At 46.0% G+C, this 20,841-nt stretch overlaps 1 protein-coding gene across 7 annotated transcripts in view; it reads left to right on the top strand.

Moving 5' to 3' along the window:
- The window catches only part of chn (zinc finger transcriptional factor charlatan), an 85,258-nt gene that overhangs the window by 50,491 nt on the left and 13,926 nt on the right, over positions 1 to 20,841 (top strand). For 2 of the 7 annotated variants that reach the window (XM_071588557.1, XM_071588556.1), the window contains exon 1: positions 17,566 to 17,812. The exons of 2 other annotated variants lie outside the window; for them this stretch is intronic. The gene's annotated coding sequence lies outside the window, so the exon portion shown is untranslated. Of the gene's footprint in view, positions 1 to 16,272; positions 16,446 to 17,009; positions 17,054 to 17,565; positions 17,813 to 18,618; positions 18,898 to 20,841 lie in introns of those variants that run through there. 3 more of the 7 variants (XM_071588558.1, XM_071588559.1, XM_071588560.1) reach the window with 3 other exon arrangements.

The raw sequence follows: 20,841 nt of genomic DNA, 5'->3' as shown, positions 1-20,841 counted from the left end.
AAATAAAAATGATTTTTTGAAATGGTTTAAATTTCGATTGTGCCTACTCTTAATTCACAATTTATACAAAAATGGCGTGAAATACTGTGACCGTTTCACTAAATGGCTGCAAGAAATTGAAATTCTAATGAAGAAAGTTAAATGTACATACATTACTGTTTGGAGTACACTAATCACCTGGATTCAGTTCTAAACGATAAAAATTGCTGTAAAAATCTTTGTTCATCAACACACGGAACCATTAACACTTCGGGGTTTATTAATTTGCCTTTATGGAAGCCCTGTTAAAATATTTTTTTCGTAATTAGTGTTGCATTTCATCATTTCGTTTCATCAATATCTTAAATTTTTCGCACTCGTTTTGTCTTAAAAAGAATTTAATGAAGTAAGTAAAATTATGTCTTCAATCATGTTATTATTTAGTTTTCAAAATGCATGAAAATATTTGGGAATGTGTCCCGATAACAATATTGTTCTCCTTAGGTGAAATGTCTGTTTTCAAGGAGAATCCCCTGCATAAAAGATAGGCCTGTGCGATATTTAATTTCCAATTTTTTTGTCAGCCTCCAGCGAAATAGATTTAACCTGCCACCAAGCACAATATCATACTATCATATCATAGTTCCTTACCCAGAACTTTTTCCAAAACTTCCACGGAAATATTTAAGGAGGATTAACTAGGTTTTATTCGATTTAAATGTATCACTCAACTTACTTATCTGTTATTCTTTTAACGCGGAAATCAAATTACGTTTGGCTAAGCAAATGGGTTTTAAGATATTATTAAGAGGGGATCGGGATTGTGCGTTGTTCTGGCTTCCTTCCCCAGGGGCCCATGCTTGATTCCTGGAGGTGGCAAGATTTTTCATGCCTTCGCTTCAAGTGAATTACGCCGTCTGTCTTATGGGAAATTAATTTGTATACCCCTTGGCGCCGTTCTTGATGGGTCTCCATTCCCTGAATATCCTACTTCAACCACCTATTTCTATGGCGCAAATGTTCTTAGCTGTCCATCGCCTCGCCTAATAACTCTACTGCTACTATTGTGTTATTTCTAAGAAACTCAATCCAAAGACAAATTTTGTAAAAATTTGTGCTCTAATGCCACAAAATAGGAAAGGAAGTACAGTAAAACATAATAATGTTAGCTTGCAATAATCCATCAGTAAGTAAAAATCATAAGTTTGTCTCTCGCCAATTTAACAAATTTATCTCCTGATTTTTTTTTCAAATATAGACTGAAAATGCGAACGGGTAGGTATTACAGAAAAGCCTCAAATACAAATCTGTATAAAATAAAATTATATTCTCTCTGGTATTCGGCATATAGGTAATTTCATTTTGTGTACTACGCATTTAAATACAGTACTCTCATATACGATAAGTTTCATCCTTTTTCACCTTATGGAAATGAAAGAATACTTTTGTTTTGCGTGACCTCTATCTGTATTGTTGTATAACTGTATTCATTGAATGTTTTCATGTTCATTACACATATATAATTTTTATATCAGTCGATCATTATATCGTACATCTTAATATCAGACGATGTATGTAAGTTCTTAAGAGATCTTTCGTCGGTAAATAACGGGGAATGTTGGATGCTGGTGGAACACTGAGGAGAAAGCCACAAGAACGATCTCTCATTAGTTTGTTCGCACTTTCTTCTCATTCTTGTCCATCCCATATGTTCACATTTTAATTGCCAATGGCAAACTTGGTGTTCTTCAAGAGATATCCAGGAGACAGAAATACATGGAATAATTTTATCGAGTCATTCATTCATATTCGTCCATATATCTGATTATTCCATAATTGCTAAAGGTGTTAATTCCTACTGTTCTTCTCTGGTATGTGTATCTTCTTGTTCTGATTTGGATCGCGGTGTGTGGGTAGAAGCAGGAGAAAAATAAGTAAATACATCCTCACCAACTTTAGCTCGTTACCAACTTGGGTTCAACATTTTTGTCCCAAATTCGTTTAGCCTGCTGTTAACCCTATTTATTTATGGAGTTTTAATATAGGCACGTCTGTGATTGTCTCCAAGGTCCAAGTTTTCGCTTCAAAGTTCACTCAAACTCAAAGTCACTGCAAACAAACATCTATACTTGACCTTCCTGCAATGCAACACATCCCACGGTCTATGTTCACGAAATGCAATAACTGTCCCTGGGGGCTTCTATTGCTTCTCGCGCCAATATCTCAACACATCTCAAGCCTACCATTGCCCAGGAACATCCGAGCGTTATCAAACAACCTATTACCAACTTTAAAATAAAACACGGTCTTCCTTGTGACTGTCTTTGTAAATCCTTTGTCGGCCGACAAGAGAAGTTCTTGCAATGCCCCAGTCCAGCCGTATTTCCAGCCTCAGTCTTCCTGTGATCCTCCCCACTCAGCTTAGCACGACGACTGACTTCGCACGAGTAAAAGAACTCCTCTGGAATCCGGCCCGGAAGCGAAAACATTTAATGCACTCCTCCGCATCCGTTTCCTTGCTCGACGGGATATTCTTCCCCAAACTATTTAACCCCATCTCCAGCCCACCCTCCCCGAATCGAATCCTTGGGGGTACGTAAAACAGAAAGTTTTCAGAAGTAGTGGTATGGGAGGACGTGGAAGGAGAGGAGACATTAGTCGTAAGAGGAGTAAAAACACGGCGACGCAGGGGAGCGCGCGTGGATTTTTTTGTTGTCCGTGCGAGTCCGGAAAGGGGAAAGTCGATGCGGGGAAGCGTCGAACGGCGAGGAGCTGGGTCCTCCTCCTACCCTCCTCCCACCCTCCTCCGTTCTTCCCTCCCCACCCGTGGACTTTCCAGGGGGAGGGAAGGGACTAGCGATCGAAGGAGAGTGGCGTGGGAGAAGAGAGAAGGATAAAAGGGGTTAGGTAGGAATACAAAGGGCCTTCCGATGTGCATTCTCGGATCACAGCATGTCTTGAGGAGGGAGATGGAGGGGGAGAGGAATGGTTGAGGAAGATGCAACGTGCCCCTCCCCCCTCTTGCGGACGTGACGGAAGCTCGGTTGGAAGAGGGCGCATATATTTTGAGGGAGGTGTGTGTGCCCGCTCCTTTCCATCATTTGGATGCTCCGACCCGTCTCCCCACCAGCGTGCTTGCCTTTCCCCCATTTCCTTCCTCCGCCCGCACCCCGTTGATCCGCCCCGGAGGGATGTGTCCCGTCCCGGTGCTGAACAGTGGGAAAGGTCGTAAATACGAATCCTCGCTGTGGTATTTTTCTTTTCTTTATATTTTTTGCCGTTGGTCAAGCGTTTCTAGACGGGGCGGTCTTGACGGAGGATGACAGAATATTTTCAGGTGTGACACACAGGTTATTTGTTTGCTACGGGAATTTTTTAATTCAGTTGCAAAACGTACAAGGCCACTTTTTTATTCGATTTTTACGATGCATTGTTATTTCTGTCAATCGGATTGGTCTAATTTTCGAGCGACAAAACATTTCGGTGGACCCCCTCGTTTTTATCGAAATCTTTGATGAATCGTTAATTAGGGGTCAGTTGGAATGATACGAGGCCAGACATGGGACCTACCATGATATCACAAAACCCACCCGCGGTTCAGCTCGGTATTTACTATGAAATCTCGATCGACAACATTGGCACAACTGAAATATGATATTGAGGAAAACTAATCCAACGCAAAGAATTCTTTATTTGCATGCCCTGCGTGAGTGAACGTATTATATTCCACACCGTATGGTGTCCCGCGGCACGATTGCAACCACTTCTGGGAAGTATTGCTGGTCGTCGCGCGCGACGGGACGGAACTCAATTTTCGCGGAGCACGACAGTTTGCCGAGATTGTCCGCGTTACTCTCTCGTTGCGCTCCTGAAAATAAATCACCCCATCCCGCTTTTCTGACTCTCGTTAAAACCGCCACGCAATATCTAGGGAGGGAGTGAAAGGAAGTCGGGAGAGGTGCAGTCGAAGAAGGTGAGAGTGCTCGCCGCTGGTGGGTGAGTTTGGTAGGTGGAGGCGGAGAAGTGTGGTGGGGTGGCAGAGGGGGTGGAAGGTGGGTTTGTGGGTGGTGGAGGGTTGGGGGGAGGAGGAGGGTGGCTAGTATCGATCGCGGGTGAGAGTGAAGGGGGTCGGACGAAAGGGGGAGGGAGCGGGTGGAAGGGTGTGTGGGGGCCGGGGGGGGGGTGGTGTATGTGGAGTCGGAAGAGAGAGTTGGGGAGGGAAGGTGGGGGTGGAAGGAGTGCGGCAGTGGAAGGAAGGGGGTTGGGTCGCTGCAGGGTGGGGCCTCTCACCCCGGCCTCCGTAGAATCAATACCTCGGATCTGGCGCCACTGGCGACGTGGGGTACGAGGAGTGTGGGAGGGGACGACCATAAAAAGGGGCAGGGGAGGGGGTGGGATGTGGATAGGGGGGTCGCTGTAGAGGTGCGGTGTGGGTGGAGTGAGGGGCGAGCGTAAGATCCTGCATGGGGAGGAGGGATGGGTGGTGCGGGGGAAGGGAAGAAAGTAAACGGAGTGTGTATTTTCGCAAGGGGGGAGCAGGGAGGGAGTTTGGGGGGATAGGGGGGTGTGGGCAGGACGAGCGGCCGGCTGGTGTATCGGGCCGGGATGTCGAAGGATCTCGATGCGAGACTTTTCTCGGGACGGCCCTTTCCGTGTTTCCCCTCCCCCGCCCGGAGGAAGGCGGATCATTGCCAGGAAAAAAATGCCAAGGGGAAGATTCCTTAGCGCTGCGAATCGCGTTTATTGCCTCTCGCGACCCGAGAGGACGGCGGGTCGAACCCTGGGGACGCTTTCTGAAGACGAGGGCGGTTTGGTAGAGCGGGGGCGGGAATCAGTCGTCCACGGAGCCGATCCCTGGGGGCCTCAACGCCTATGAGCTCCGGTTGGGAAGGGGAGGAAACGAGTCCCCCTTTCCTCTCTTCCCTCCTCCGCGGCACCCGCCCTTTCCCCTCCACCACACGCCTATTCCCCCACGCGAGGGGTGGAGGGTGGCTCCTCCCTCGATGCGGCGGCCAGTTTTGGGAATGGGTGGGCGGAAGCGGCGCAGTGCGGGAGGGGAGGGAAGGAAGGGTTGAATGCGTGGGTAAGTGTAGTACACACGCTTTTGGAGACGAAAGGGGTAACTGACTTTCGAGGGGGGGGGTGTTGCGTCCCGGGTGGGTGTATCTTTTCCGGAGGGTTGGTAAAAGAGTAGGGACCCTACTTTGGACGGGGTGGAGTGAGGCTAGAAAGCCGATTCCGGAGGAGGGAGATCGTTGGCTATGTATTTCTACATGCTAAATATTCTGCATCGGCGAAGGGTGGGAGGATGCGAAGAAAACGCTCTCGCGGGGATGATCTTCGCTTTCCCGGATGGAAGGGGACGGGGAAAAGGGGCGGTGAGGGTTCGAGTGGGCGGCGGCCGGAGGTGGGGAACGTCCCTTTTGGCCCGTGGTGGCTTGGGTGCAGCAGCGTCGGCGGGCCCGGCGGGGCGGTGGGGGCGGGCGGGGTGGGCGTGGAGAGTTTGGGGAGGAGGTGCAAGGGAGTGGGGAGAGAAGAATCCGTAGAGGATTCGCGGCGGCGAGAGATGCGGCCGGAGGAGAGGCGGGGGGCGGCGGCCGGGCGGGGATGTTGTGTTGGCACACGGGCTACGGGTGGGGGAGACGCAGGGATGGAGCCACTACGTGGGTGTGTGTGTTCGCTCCGTCTCTCTATCCGCGTTACTATTCCTCTCCCGTGGGCTCTATCACCACCACTACTGCTGCCTCTCACGCTACTACTACTACTACTCTCCCTTTCACTCGACGAGAGCGAGTTTGCCCGTAGAGAATTTGTACGAAGGTCCTCGAACTAGGAGCTTTCTCGGAAAGCACTATTTCGCCCTAAGAGGGAATGTCTCGATTCAAAACATCACTTTTTCTAATTCGGCAGTGATTGACACCTCATACACTTTAGCAGTTGCGGAAAACATTTTCTAATCGCCCCTGCTGCGATATCATTTTTGAATGAGGGGAAGATGAAAATATTTGGAAAATGATTGTAATAACTGAGATATTATTATTTTACATATATTATTTTTTATATGTAAAGCATGTACAAACTTGTATAGTTAACAGAGTCTGTAGAGGCTAGATAATGTCGCTGTGGATAAAGTGTAAAGGGCGTAGATAGAATGATGAATATTATAATTTTTCGTATCTTATTCTCTGTAATTATTTTTACCCCACCCAATTCCCATTAATATTTAAGCAAAATTTCCTGGTATTAAGGTTAAATTAAATGAATTAGAGCATTATCAACCTGACGTATTAAGGTAGCTAGGCGTATGTCCTTGACCGAAGTGGGATTCGTATTCGAGACCTGCGAATAGGTGCGAATGGTGGCAGGTATGAATAATCGTCGTTTTGCAAGCTATAAGATAGTAAGTAAACTACAAGCATGCGATTATCGGCATGTTGAAATTTACTTTTTTCATTAGCAGTTTAGTGCGAAAAACCTCTCCGAATATTCTTCGTTGATTTTTACTCCGCATTTTTTCTGTTTAAAAAAAAATACAAAAAACTGAGGAAAGGGGAATATCAGAGCATGTAGAAGTGAGTCATTTGTTGGTAATGGTTTTCTTTATAATGTTCGGTGTGTAACCAGCTTCAAGATCAGTAACGACTGATTGCTTTATTTCCAATGAAGCAATACTGAAATTTTTCGCCCCCCTGCACGCAGTCATTGAGTTGTAATCATTTGAAGATTATTAAACAAGCTCAAATCGTGCGAGAGGAGTCGTGAATGCGTCCTTCTTTCGGATGGAATTCCTTTTCTGAGTTTTTATATGTTTCACTTTTTTCTTTGTGTTCAGTGTTCTGACGTTTGCCTTACACCCAACACCCAACTTGTTGGGATAAGAGCGATATGCATAGGCTAGTATTATTTGTGCACTGATTTGCATTTACATGTACTTTTCAAGACTGTATAATCAATGGTTAAGTCATCTTCAGCTGGGAATGTCCCGAAAGTCGAACGGGATCGGTCTCCTTTAATCTCTTCAAATTAAATTTATGCATGTTTGCTAGTTTGTTCTGAGTGAACCAGAATAGGTTAAAGCTTTTATCTACCAAAGTGATACCCAGTTATATACAACTTTGGATATGAAGTTTTTCTTATATATAAACCATAAACACAGTAATCAACCCGAAGGTCGGTTTAGTAGGTGATGGTAGAGATCACCCAGTACTAAGCCTATATACACGGCGTGTGAAAATTCACACATCAGGGTAGGGGGGGGCAGTTCCTTTCCCTGTGCCGGTTATGGTTCCCCAGGAAGACCTGGTACCCGAAAAATCACATAGCTTGGGTGGAGCTGCAGGTGCCCAGAGTGCCTTGCCCGGGACCCGGGACCCTCCGGTCAGCAGTACAACGCTCTACGCACTGGACTACCGCGACCCACCTTATATATATATATATATATATATATATATATATATATATATATATATATATAATTATTAATATTATTAGTACGTTTCGTGTAAATATTCACCAAGTGGTTGGCAGGAAGCGTAGAAGTATCTGAAGTTTCTCAAAGATTTTCAGGCTTGGACCTGCCGAAGTGGCGGCTGTTCCTGATGTAGGGTAATGGGGATATCGCTTTTTCCTGTCCAATTCCCAGTGGTTGCGAAGTGTTGCGGAGACACATACACTCACACACACACTCACGCTTGAATTTCATTTTGTCTTAATTTATGGTGTGTGCGACATTGACCCCTTACGACCAGGCAACCTACAGATATTTGCATTGACCCCTCCATAATTTCTGGATACGCTCTTAATTCTATCTTTTATCTCTGATATATGAGCGCTATTGACTTTCGAAAGTGGAAAATTATCCCTCCAGTTATCTATTTCAGTGTTGATCCACAAGGAAAAAGTGATTTTCATTACGTGTCTCACACGATACAATAAGAATTGTGGTTGCGTGGCTCTATTATGAAAATTTTCTGATTTTGATTGAATACCTTACGAATTTCCCCTCTACATTACTCGTTGGCCTGTGAAGAAACTTCCTATAGTAAAGACCGGGCCTATAGCTGTCAAGTTTGGCTACCACAGGAGGATGAAACTAATCGTTTTTATTTCAGTTTATCTAGAATTTTGACACATGTAAGTATGAGTGTAATTGGTTTATCTTCGAGTTTCAATATAGGAATGCAATTTAATGATTGACTTGATTTAAAACTCGTTAAAGGGATTAAAATTATGCATTTCACCCCCAATTTCCGGTTTGATAAGTATTTTTGCCAAAAAATGTTGATCGTTTTTATCATTGATCTTGCCGTCTGGTAGCTTATCATTTTGAAAGCTGCATTAGCTGTCACAAACTCGCCCTAACAAGTCGTTAACTTGGTGGTTGATTGATCGACATAACCATGTGACATATTGATAAAGAGAATGGAGCTAATAGTAGTTATCTGGAAATGCTATTTAGGATATTATTTTCCTCATTTCTTAAAGTCGCTAGCTTAAATTGTTATTCTCTTCTTGGAAGACCTTATCACTTATATAAATGCCATTACATGTACGAATGTCAAATTTGTTCTGTTTTCGTTAGGAGAAAATGGAGGGAGGAATCGAACATAGTTCTACTTTCGAGTGCTTTCGAGCTTTGTAGTCCAGCATAATGGCAGCTACCGGCGACTTAAGAATGTGTCAGAAAGCCTTATTTTTTCTAAAAACAACTATCTATGAAAATACATCTTTGACAAAATGGAAGACTAATCGTGCTCGTCATCCGACGATATGAATTTATTTGTTGGCCCTCGGTGATATTTTTGAACGCAATCGGCATAAGATTGATGGGTAAGTGTTCTGTGCCATGGCGTTTAATTTTAAGGATTTGCAATCCTGGTAATTGTTATTTATTTATCATGATATTTTGACCTTAAAAATCGATATAAATTAATTCTTTGGCCTTCGAAGACATTTTTGAACGCTATCGGCATAAAATTGATAGAAAAGTATTCTGCCCCATTATTTTTCATTGTGAGGGGTTGTAATCCTCGAATTCGTTATTTATTAATTATGATGCGTTGAATTTATAAATATGTACCATTTTCCTTTACCACATTTTTAAGAATTCCCGTTGGTTTTGTGAAGGTAGCTATGATAATCGGGTCGCTTATTCCAGTCTGCACTGAACACATCTATGGTCCATGTGCTTGTTACTATTACTCCATTACTTTTGCTTCCAAGCGGAAAAAGTGATTGGTGGAAACGCCGACCAACCGTCTTAGCCATAGCGTTTCTGGGCGGTTCTGTTTCCTTGCTGGAGCAAAGTAGATGCTCAAAACGCTTGTCTTGCATCCTTGCTCTGCTGACTGGCGACAACCATTTTTTGCTCCCACACATTCCCCGTCTCCTACTTCTTCTTTCACTTCTCCCCTTCTCAGCTACCCAGTGAGTTGTCGACTTTCTCCCGTCTAAGGTCCCGGGTGTCACTGGGTGCGCTCCCACTTCTCTGTGGCCTCATTCGATCCTTCCTTATATTTATATCTACTAGATACAGAACTACTTTCTAGGATTCCCACTTTCTCTAATCTATATCGATTTCGTCTCCACCAAGGTTTTTCCTGGGGAAGTTTTGTGAATTAATTGCTAAACAACTTTTCACCTGTGTTAATAGTTTAAATGTCACTGTGTAATGAGCAATATATTTGGGTAATTTTGTGGGAAATATTGGACAAAAGTTTTAGTTTCCCTAAAAAATATGTCCATGGTCATACGAAAAAGATGTCCATGTGTTCGAGAGTCGTCCAAGATTTTAGAGGATCTTTTATTTCTTTTCATTAAAATAAAGTATTTTCGAAAGTTAGATTTTCATCGTCTTGGACGGGACAGAAATAAAATTTACACATGAGGTAATGTTTCTAGCTCAACGAGCTAATGACTACTATATAATTTATTTTTCACACATTGAACGTAGAAAGCTGTGTAGAATTTAGTGTTGGTCCCGGTTCCACCAACCCTTCGATGATCCCGAATCACTCAATCAACAAAAATTGCTATGCAGTGAATAATCATTATCTATACTGAATCAGGGTAGTTTACGCCATCATTATAGGTTTGAATCTTGTTGATCATTATTTTGATCACGGCCTATTTTCGTCGGGGATCATAGCATGATCAAATGAGGAGGTTATGGACAGTCAGTTTTAATATATTTACAAGAGCCTACTTTCTTAGTGGAGTCCCTAATTCATTTCCCCATAGGTAGGCTAACAGTAAAACTTGGAAACAGAATCCATGAATCGAAACGAAAATTGGAACATGGCCTGGTGAGAGTGCTTGAAATACTTGTATATATTCTGAACAAAACCTGAAATCTGAAACGGAAACGAATGGATAACTGAACTGTATTTGTTGAAGGCAAAGAGTAAGACTCAGTACTTGCTCAATAACCTAATGACTATATTATATTACTATCACAAGTTGACTTCTCAACTAAGGTGCCCTTTACCTGCATCAGTCATGCACGGAAAAACAGGTTTTTAATTTAATTTCAACGCATATTTGTCTCTGGGGTAGTATTCCTCTCGCGGAATCGGAGTCACAATTCAGCATCGGCAGAAGTGTCAAAGGCTTTTGAGACACCAGGGGCACTTTCACTCTTTATGTTGCCTTGACCTTCGGAAATCAGGCGCGCACATTCTGCCGCTAAATTAACCCTCGCCGAATCCGCAGAGGGAGCGTGTTGGTTGGGCAATAGGGAGTGGGGGTGGGGGCAATCCCGAGCGGTGGTCGACAGAAGGGGCTGCACGTAGATGGTGCGAGGTATGGGGATATAAAGGGAATTGACGGGTCGCTCGCACGGCGCCCCTCTGTGCGGCCCGTATCCTCTCCCCCATCTCACACTTCCCTTCTTTCACTGCTGCAACTCCTCGAATCTCCCTTTCGATTCTAGTGTCCCCTACCCGCCCTTTCCCTCAGTTAATACTCGCGGGGGTTTTGGAGACTCGAAAAATCATTTCTGTCGGTGGGAATAAAGGTGAGATATCAGAAGGATGTCGGAGGTAAAAATGATCATCGACCAATGGCAATGGCCGATATACAAATGACTGAATTTCGGTATTCACTTTTTTCACCATCGATGGCGAGGAATTCATCATCAAATAATTATTAGCTAGTGGCTGATAACTATTATTAGCGGCATTAAAAACTATAGCTCTTTTATAAAAACGTTTGAAAAATGGATGTTCAACCTTAATATAATTTATTTCTCTGTAGTTATCAGTAAACGTAACTTTAAATGTGTACGGTTAGAATTTCTGTGCCTATGATTTTTTAGCTTTCTTGCGTGTTTTGTCTAAATAAACTTGGACATTCCTTTTTTATGTTCCAAGCGTGCTTTTGTATTTCATTCAATGAAAATAGTACGTAGGCAACCGGGGTCATCAAATGAAGTAGCATTATAATTTTAATGAATTGTTTTATATGAATTAACTTCAAGGAAAATACATCTACGGTTCATGCAAATATAAATTTTCATTCATAACTGTGTGTCCAATTTGTCTAAAATTTCAGAATTGATAGATCTCTAATAAGAGATTGATACTACGAATTCGCAGAATTTGACCGCAAGATTAATGCTGACGGCGTTGATAAGATTTATGTGGAGCACACAATGTGGGATATAGCGTTCAAAATTTCACATTTTGTGTGAGATTATCAATGCATCAATGCGCAGTCCAATGCAATGGGACGCGTGGATTATCGATGTAGGTTCAATGTAATTATAAGTTAGTAGTTTCCACAAAACTTGTGGCAATTATCTAGTAGTCTTCTTTCATTCGTCCAATCTACAGTTATCAACTGGAAGGTCGGTTTGATAGGTGAGGATAGAGCGCACCTAGTACTAAGCCCAGCGACGTGTGAAATTCACGCATCAGGGTAGGAGCCGGGGAAATTTCTTTCCTTTTGCCGCCTCTGGTTTCCCATGAAAATCTGGTACTCAAAAAATCACACTTCTTGGGTGAAGCTGAGGGTGCTCAGAGGCATCCCTGGTAATCGAGCCCGGGCATTCCTGTCAGTAGTCCAGCGCTTTACCCGCTGGAATAAAACGTTCACCCTGCCATATTATAAGGTATAAAACTTTATGTCAATAATACCTCTGGGATTAGGTAGGTAAGTAGTAAATACAGTAATCGACCTGAAGATCAGTTTGGTAGAGTTCACCCAGTACTAAGCCCGAAGGCGCGTGAAATTCAAACATCAGGGAAGGGGGGGCAGTTCCTTTCCCTGTGCCAGTTTTGATTTCCCAGGAAGATCTGGTTCCCGAAAAAATCACAGCTTGAGTGGAGCTGCAGGTTCCCAGAGGCTTCCCGAGGAATCGAACCAGGGCCCTCCAGTCAGTAGTCCAACGCACTACCCCTGGACTACCGCGACCAATTAGAGAGGATAATGAAGTGGTAATATAATGATGATAAGGTTTGCATAAAGGCACTGCAAAAATGGCGTAAGGTATAGGCATGGAAATTGTGGCAATAAGGTAGGTAGGTAAATGAAAAGAAGGGGTGAGTAGTTTCGATAATTTAGCCGTTTGAAAGATATTGGTTACAAATTGAAGATTTAAAATGACCCATGTCCAAAAATATGCCATGCTCTCACTCTGGCACATTTGTCTAGCGAAAAACAAAATTGTAATCTTGAATTGAAAAACATTTCTTGTGCCATTGATACTTTCCGAACACACACTGTTGGTAAGTTTCTCTACGTAAATTTTGTATAAATATTTCGTGTATACGTTAACATCATGTTTTCGGATATCTCCAGCTTGCATAGAGCTGTGAGTGAGTAGATATAGCACGCAAATAAAAGGAGTGAAATACGTACTTTAAACGTTGGAGTGCCCCAATTTGTGAGCTGCTTATTGAGAAACCTGTGTTTATTTGCCCACTTGGAATTAAATATAGCCAATGACTTGGTTATCGTTTCCTAAGATATTAGACATATGTCTATCTGTTATTTTATACTGTGACGTTGATGTCAACAGTTTATGACTAACTACTTTAAGAATGCAATCACCGTTACGGAACTGTTAAATACTGGACCCTAAACAACTTTTTATTCGTCTGGCAAAAGTGATGTGAGAGTTTTGAATCTAACTACTTTAAGAATGCAATCACTGTTACGGAACTGTTTAATACTGGGCCCTAAACAACTTTTTATTCGTCTGGCAAAAGTGATGTGAGAGTTTTGAATCCGATGCTATTGTCTGTGGTGAGATTCCTCATTTTCGATGCGTGCACAGTGACGGTTGGTTATCGATGTTATCATTCCTAGTGGGCGCAGAGGATTGGGGGAGGCGAGGTGTGGTGTGAGAGCAAGAGATGCTTTGAGGGAGTGCGTAATTCGCTTTTCGCCTCATCCTCGCCTTTACCGTGCACTCCGTTCATCGCTATAACAAGACGTTACCCGTCCTCACCTCTCCAGGGTGACTTGCCTCTCTTTTCCACCCAATGCGAGGGTGGCGCTCTCTAATATTTCCACCCATTCTCACCGCCCGTCTCCCACCATCTCCCACACTCCCTTCACCCGTTCGATACAAGCAGTGCCACGCGACACCCTCCTCCTCGCACACACGTCCCCACGACTCCTCCCTCTCTACTCCGCGTAGAAATCCTACCTCCCACTCGCATACACCCACCCACCTCTCTCCCCTCACCATAACTATCGATTCCTGTGCCGGATGAGGAGTTGAGAGGGGGAGTTGGCCGGGGGGAAGGAGAAAGGAGGGAACTAAGTCGATTAACTCCCTCCAGGGTAAAAAGAGTCGGTCGGAGGGTAAGGGTCCGTGGGGAGAGATATGGTGAGAGGCGGAGGAGGAGAAGGAATCTCTCCTGTTTTCACTTATGAGGCCACCATGGCCTAGGTCATTGTCTCTCCCGATGCTTCGCTATACTTGTCACCTCTCTCTAACCGTGCCCACCCCATTCCTCCCTCCCTTTTGATGGTACAAAACTACCTTTCCCTCTGGTTCATTCCTCTCGCTGGCACTTTGAACTCGTGGGAAGTTAGTTGATTCCTCCTCTCGATGTAACTTACACCCGCGCTGCACTAGAAATGTGTAAAATTTCTCGGGACGTAGCCGAGACTGGACTTAATTCATTCACCGCGTGTGTGCAGCTTGCTCTTTATTTGTTTTTCCAAAGGATTGATTTAAGGATTTTCACACACGAGAATATATCGATTTAATTGGCCTTTTAGGGAATTAATATCATTTTAGGGAAATGTAATCCTACTGCTATTAAACGTCCAATTTGAATGATGAGGATGCCTCAATTCTCTTTTCCCCTCCCTCGGCCGGTGGAGGTAGGGGAGTAGCAAGTCCATAATGGCAGGGTAGAAAACCCGTAGGCCGGCAAACCTTTGGGTTAATGGGCAGTGTTAGGATATTTTAATGAAGCGTTCTGGGTTTCGCATGCGTTCCTCACCCACGGTTTCCGTTTAAGTGACAGTCATCTCTTTTGGGAGGTTTCGATGCTGATGGAAGAGCGGGGGATTGTGACCCAATTTGCTGAAGGAGTAATATGTTCATTTCTCCTCTTTTATTTCTTATTCCGGAAGCACGGACCACTTCAGCTCGCTTTCTTCTATCCCCAAAATCATCGCCACTCTTAAGTGAGGAGGTGAGATAATTGAGGATGTGGTTTCTATTCATAGCAGGGTTGCTAATTGTGATCGGTTTCTCTCGTTTTGTGAGCAATATTGCGCTTCAACGTCGTATCCCTTGCCGCCTTTGCGGTCTTCTGTGATCGAAAGTGAGGGAGGGTCGGGCGGGGAGGATGTCAGGGTTACGCGGGAGTAGAGGAGGGAGCGCGGCCGACCTGCTACGGGACACCTTCCCCTTCTCTCGAATCCCTTGCCCCTACTCTCTAGACCCTACTCCTCACTCGAACCCCTTCCCCTTTTTTCGAACCCCATACCTTTCTCTCTTGATCCCTTTATCCGAGTCTAGAGTAATGCGATAATAGATTCCGTCGTGGTCATCTTTTCCCAAATTGAATTTCTTCGCCTCGTTCCCTCCCACTCGCCCAAGTATTCTTTATTCCTCTAGCTTTTATGTCTCTTCTCCACTTGCAATGATTCTCACATTCTACTTCACCATTTAATTTGTTTTTTTTTCTTTCGACTGTGCTCCCGATTCCTGTTCCACTCTTCTACCCTCGCAACCCTTTCTCCCAAGGGGAGGTCCAATCCTCATTCGATGCGCTGAAATAAAATAAAAACCTTCATTGTAGAGACCTTGCGCTCCTCTTCCACCCGCACCACCCCAGCTCCCTCTTCGAGCGACTCCTAACGCCCTCGCGACCCCCAGAGCTCTTCCACCCTTTCCGCCCCCTTCGCGCACCCCTCAACTCACACTATTCCTTCTTGCAGCTCCCCCTTCCCGAACCACCCCAGACTTCATCCCCTCGCTAAAACCTTCCCATGGCCCCCTCTTTCCATCCCTCTTCCCCCCGCTTTTCCTTCCCTCTTCCCTCCCTTTCTGCCCCCCCTCTTTCACCCTCCCCAGACGCGAAGTGTAGTTTACCCTCCCCCTTTCGCTCGTCCACCCGGCCTTTCCATCCCCTTCACCCTCGAATTCCTCTTTCCCTCCCCTCCGACTTAAGCACCCCCTCCTCCCTCTTTTATCCTCCTCTCCCTTTCCTCTTCTCCCCTTCGAAGCTACCCGCTCCCCTTCCCAAACCCACCCACCAACATTACCTTCATACCCCTCCTCACTCCAGCTCTTCCGCGCCCCTTTATAGTTCCAACTCCCTCCTCCTCCCCACCCTCCGCCAACTCCCACCACCGCCCTCCCTCCCCCTCCCCCAAACACACAGACCCATCCATGACGCTCTCCCCCAACACCATCTCCCTACCACCCACCCCTCCATACGGCCCCCTTCCACTCCTTGTCCCCCCGAGCCCCCACCCCCTCTCCATTCCAACTACCTCCCTGCTTGCCATAGTCGTTTCTGCCCGGGCGCGGAGGAGGGGTGAAGGGGAGAGGTGGGGGGGTAAAAGAATAAGAGGAGGAAGGGGGCAGAGGGACCGGCGGATGGCGGAGAGGAGTGGGGCCGGGAGGGACCACTAGGGGGAGTGTATGGGCGGGCGGAGGGGAGGGTTGTGAGCGGAAGGGGAAGGCGGTCGCACACTGGTGGAAGAGGGGAAGGCAGGGGGGCCGGAGAGGGGGCCGTGGGGAAGCGGGGGTGTAGGGGGGGAATTGGAGTGCGATGGGGCGGTTGGGAGGAGTAGAGGAGGGAATGTGGTTGGGAAGGGAAGGCTTACGAGCGAGTTCCTCTCCTCTCTCGTAGGAGGAAGAAACGCGAAAGAGGAGGGAATAGGGTGTGTGTTTTGAGGGAGGTAAGAAGAGTGGGAGAAGGAAGGCATTGAGGAGTCGGAGGGTGTGCCGGGAGGACACTTTTGAGAGGAACCCAAGGAAATCGGAGAAAGGGGTATGTATCCGTCATGTCCATACGTGTGAGCGCATACGCATGTTGGCTGTGAGTGTGTGTGTGAGAGAGAGAGAAAGAGATTGTGTGTGATGTGGCGCGCAACGTCGCTCCGTTTACCGAAGTCCCGACCGCGGTGCGCACGTGCTTCTTGTCGGAACGTCGTCTCCTTCCCGCCCGTCTCCCCCTGCTTTTCCTCTCCTTCGATTCTCCTCTCTCCAGGGGAACTGCCTCGAGACTCGAACCAATGCTCCCCTCGGGGCGGTTTTCCCGCTTCGTCGTTTTGTCGCCCCTCTATCTCTTCCCCGCCAAACCTTCGGAGGGATTGGGGGGAGTGGGTAGGAGGAATGAGAGGGGCGGATGAGTTTGGGTCACGCCGAAGGGAGTTTCACCACGTTCTCTCTCCCGTCGTCGTCGCCGCGTGCCTGGGGGCTGGCTCCTTCGCCCGCTTTGTTGTTGTTGTCAATCGCCGTTTCCTAGGCATATGAGGCAGACCTGGAGAAAAACGGGAGGACCCGCGGTGGTGTTGTCGCGAAAAAAAGATCAGAACTCAGGGAGCGAAAGATTGGTCGGAGTGAAGGCGCGAGTTGGGCGACGTAGAAGAGGAGAAGGTAACCTTCTTGGCAGCCGCCCAACCACCCACCATTAGGAGAAAAGACGCCACCTCCCTCCCGAACTCCTTCCATTCCGCTTAGCTCTCTCGAACCTTCCTCCTACTTTTCCCCCGTTCCTCTCCTCATCTTTTCCCAACCCCTCATCCCACCGCATACCTCCCTTCCCGCCCTTTCGCTGGATCCATCCCCTCTCCCTCCCTAACTCCCGCCCCCCTCCCTTTCCCGAACCCGCTTCTTCGGAGCCTCTTCTTCACCCTTCCCCCCTTTCCCTCCCGTCCGCACTCCCTCCCTCCGACTTAACTCCCTTCGACGCCATCCCCCACCCATACTTCCCTCACCACCGCCATCCTTTCTGCGTCTTTCCCCTCCCCCTCCTCCTCATTCCCATCTTTTACCTCTCTCCCTCATCCCATTCCCCTGTCCCGCGCCTTCTCCCACCCCACTCCCGGCTTTCCTACTACATAATGCCCCCACCATCGACCCTCGTCGTCTCCCTTGCGCCCCCACCACCCCATGCCTCCCCCACCGCCACTACCTCCCTCCCTTATACACTCTCCCTCTTACTCGCTCGAGTCTCCAGTGCCGAAGCTTTGAGGCGTTTGGAGGTGCCTGGAAGCGTTGGTTGTTTGGTTCACTCCCTCTCGGAAGTCGCGGCTTCGAAAACCTTCCTGTACTTTTCGTTCGTAGCGGGGAAATCGGAGTCGGGACGTTTTTATAAGTCGCTCGCGATCGCACACGATGTCAGGATACGCGCAGGTAAGATAATTTTCCTTGGGGAAGACGGAATAGTGCGGACTCTTTGGGGAGGTTGGAATAGCTTGGAGTTGGGGGTTGTTGGGTTGTGGAGGTGGTTTTCCTGGGAGGGTGGAAGGGCGAATGGGGTGTTTGGGAGGCCTCTTGGCCTTATTCTGTCTCTCTATTCCCCCACACGTTTCCTCTCGCTCCCTCACATCCTCTATCGTCTTTCTCTTTCCTTCTTTCTCCCAAAATCCCTCCTTGGAGCCCACTCTGGTGGGGCGGGGGTGCCTTACACTCTTGAGAGAAGTTGTGGTAGGGGATGTTGCAGGAGGGAGGCTCAAGTGGGAGATTTCTCCACGGAGAGTAACGGTGGAGGGAGGGGGGTGAGAAACGGGTGGTATGGAGGGGGGTGGGGTACGGGAGACGGAGCAGCACCATCTGGTTGAGGTATTGAGAACACGGGTCTGCCCGTAACCCCTACTCCCCCAATCCCTCCCCTTTTAGGTCTCCCACCCATCCTCCACCCCAGCGTTTGCCACCGTCCCTCACCAATACCCTTCTTTCCTCGGATGTAAGCCCTCCCCCGATCATTTCTACCTCGCTCACCTCCTCTCCTTTCCCTTTTCATCGGCCACCCTCGCCTCTCTCCCATCCCACTCTCCTCTTACATCTTCCTATTTCTCGGCTTCATCCAAACCTCCCCCCACCCGCCTTCCAACCCCCGCGAACTTCTTCCCTGTGCCCTCAACCTCATTCCAGACCCCCTCTCCCTCCTCTTCCCTCTTTACGCGTCCTCCGCGCTCACCCCCTCCCGTTTCATCCCAATCCTCCTCCCCGAACATGACCACCTTCCTCGATCGACACCCTGCCGGACTTCCACCCCTTTCACGTCGCTTCCTCCTTCCTTTACTCTCCCTTTTTAGTTTTCCCTCGACCCCTTTCACCACCACTCTATCTCCTACTTTCTCCGCTTCAATTGTGGAAGTGATCAATCAATTACTATCGTGCCTTTTGTCTATGCTATATCTTTTCATGTGGCTGGTACTCGATACCACTCAGCCCGACTTCCTAAATCGCTGGTTTTTTCGACTCGTTGTCACTGTGTACGTGAATACTACAATTAATAATTATCATAAATGACTAGTCTCAAATCGATCTCCAAGCGCACACCTACTTCAGCTTGACTTATTCCTCGCCTAATTGCTGGTTGTCATTGGTGTTTTGTATCATACGTGTGTACTGTTGACCGCTTTGGAATCTATTTTGCCTTGCATTGTTTTTTGATTAGTTATAAAAACTCGTGCCAAAATTCATTCCCGAGCCTCTTTTGTGCTTACAATTTGTCTGTATTATTATCATTATATTTTAATGTGTCTGTGAAATATTTTATCTTGCTGTACCCTAACAACGACCTGTATTGGTGCCAGCGTTTTTTATTTTTTCATGCATTGGATCGGGCTCTGATTTCATTTAGAACCTCTCCTGTTGGTTTAGTCTTGTTGATAGAATGTTTACCGATCAAAGAAAGTGATACAGCTTCGAGTTTCTCAGTCCTTTCATACCGATGAGCCTCCACCATAATGTATGGCGGGGATGTTGGTGCTCCAGCACATGCGGGAAGAATAATTTTTCCGTGTAGTGCCGTCAATGTATCAAACTTTTTCTCACCGAAAATGCTTGGTTATTTTTTCGTTATGATTTTCGTTTTTTGCCTAGTATTGTCCGCGGTGAAAATCTTCATCCATGTGTATGTCTTTTCAGGAGTGTTATCGTGATTTTTCGTGAAAGTTCAAATCATTCGATATATAGTATAGTAGTGCGAAGGGTTCCCTCGAGACGTTGGTAGATTTAAGTGTTCTCTACCCTTCTAAAATTTGGCCTCAACGACGAGCCGTGTTGCTGTGCTAGCTTCTGTCAGGGAGGCAAGCCGCGTTCCGTGTGTCTGGAAAATTTACTTAACATTCAATGTTTGATTGTGAACGGACATTAGGCATTTCCAGGGCTTTTCACTCTTTTGTAAAATGACCAAAACGTTTTGCTGTCATGTGAGTACTTAAAAAAAATCCCGTCAATCATTAGGTTGATGTCTACCCGATGGGGCGCAATTTATGTCGACAGTTGCATTTGACTACCCCTTCTAAGTTTCATGAACTTAGATATTATCATACTAATCGTTTACTACCTAAAATATTTAATTATCGTCCTTTTGTTTAGATCGCGAAATGAAAAATAACAATATGGAAGTGTCTCGCGCTATAACCTTCTGTGGAACTATGGTCGGTGTCTATAAGTAATAGCCTCCTGTATCCCTGTTAGTTTATTATGTCGTTAATCTTTATTAGAAATAAGAGCGACACCATCACGCTCGCCAAAAGAAACTTCTTTTATTCTCTCTTAATTAAAATTATTTCATATATTGATAATGCTATTCCTAGTGGACAATGTTTTCTTCAATCTTATTATTTTCATTATTTTTAAACATTGTCTTCCCAACATGTATGTGTACGATATTCATGAATCAATAATAGTTCCATTTTTTGTGTTTACCGTAACTTAATCCTTCGGTTTTTTAATACTTTGATTTCACCTCCTTTTGGCTTATATTTGCATGTTAATGCTTACGGTGGTTTATTTCTACTTTTCTTTTGTTCTAACGTTAGCCAAGTTGTTTCTCAGAGTTTACGGGACTTTTCTTTTATAGTTTGTCCCCGGTGTTATTGATAATCTTTATACCCTTCCTGTGCCGGAATAAGGCCTGGATAGAGGGAAGGAGAGGTTCGACACTCCCTGGGTTTCGTTAAATCGTCATTCCTACCGCTTGGTTCGATGTTTAGGTCTACCGCGAGCTTGCTCATAATTCTCAATTCACATTGTAATTCCAATTGACTGCTTTGTAATGCTTAATTGTATTTAGATAACGAGGCCACTTTTGCTGCTACTGTTTCCAGCAGTTCTCTACTTACAAATAGTTTTTGTGGTCAATAATTTGTGTTCTGGAAGGAACCTGTAAGAAGACCTCAATCCCACCAATGGTTTATTCAAGTTTT

The sequence above is a fragment of the Hetaerina americana genome, unplaced genomic scaffold (genome assembly GCF_022747635.1).
Source record: "Hetaerina americana unplaced genomic scaffold, ioHetAmer1.1.p SCAF_3, whole genome shotgun sequence".
NCBI lineage: Eukaryota > Metazoa > Arthropoda > Insecta > Odonata > Calopterygidae > Hetaerina > Hetaerina americana.
Note: the sequence above shows the minus strand (reverse complement) of the source record. Positions and strands in the feature narration are given on the sequence as shown.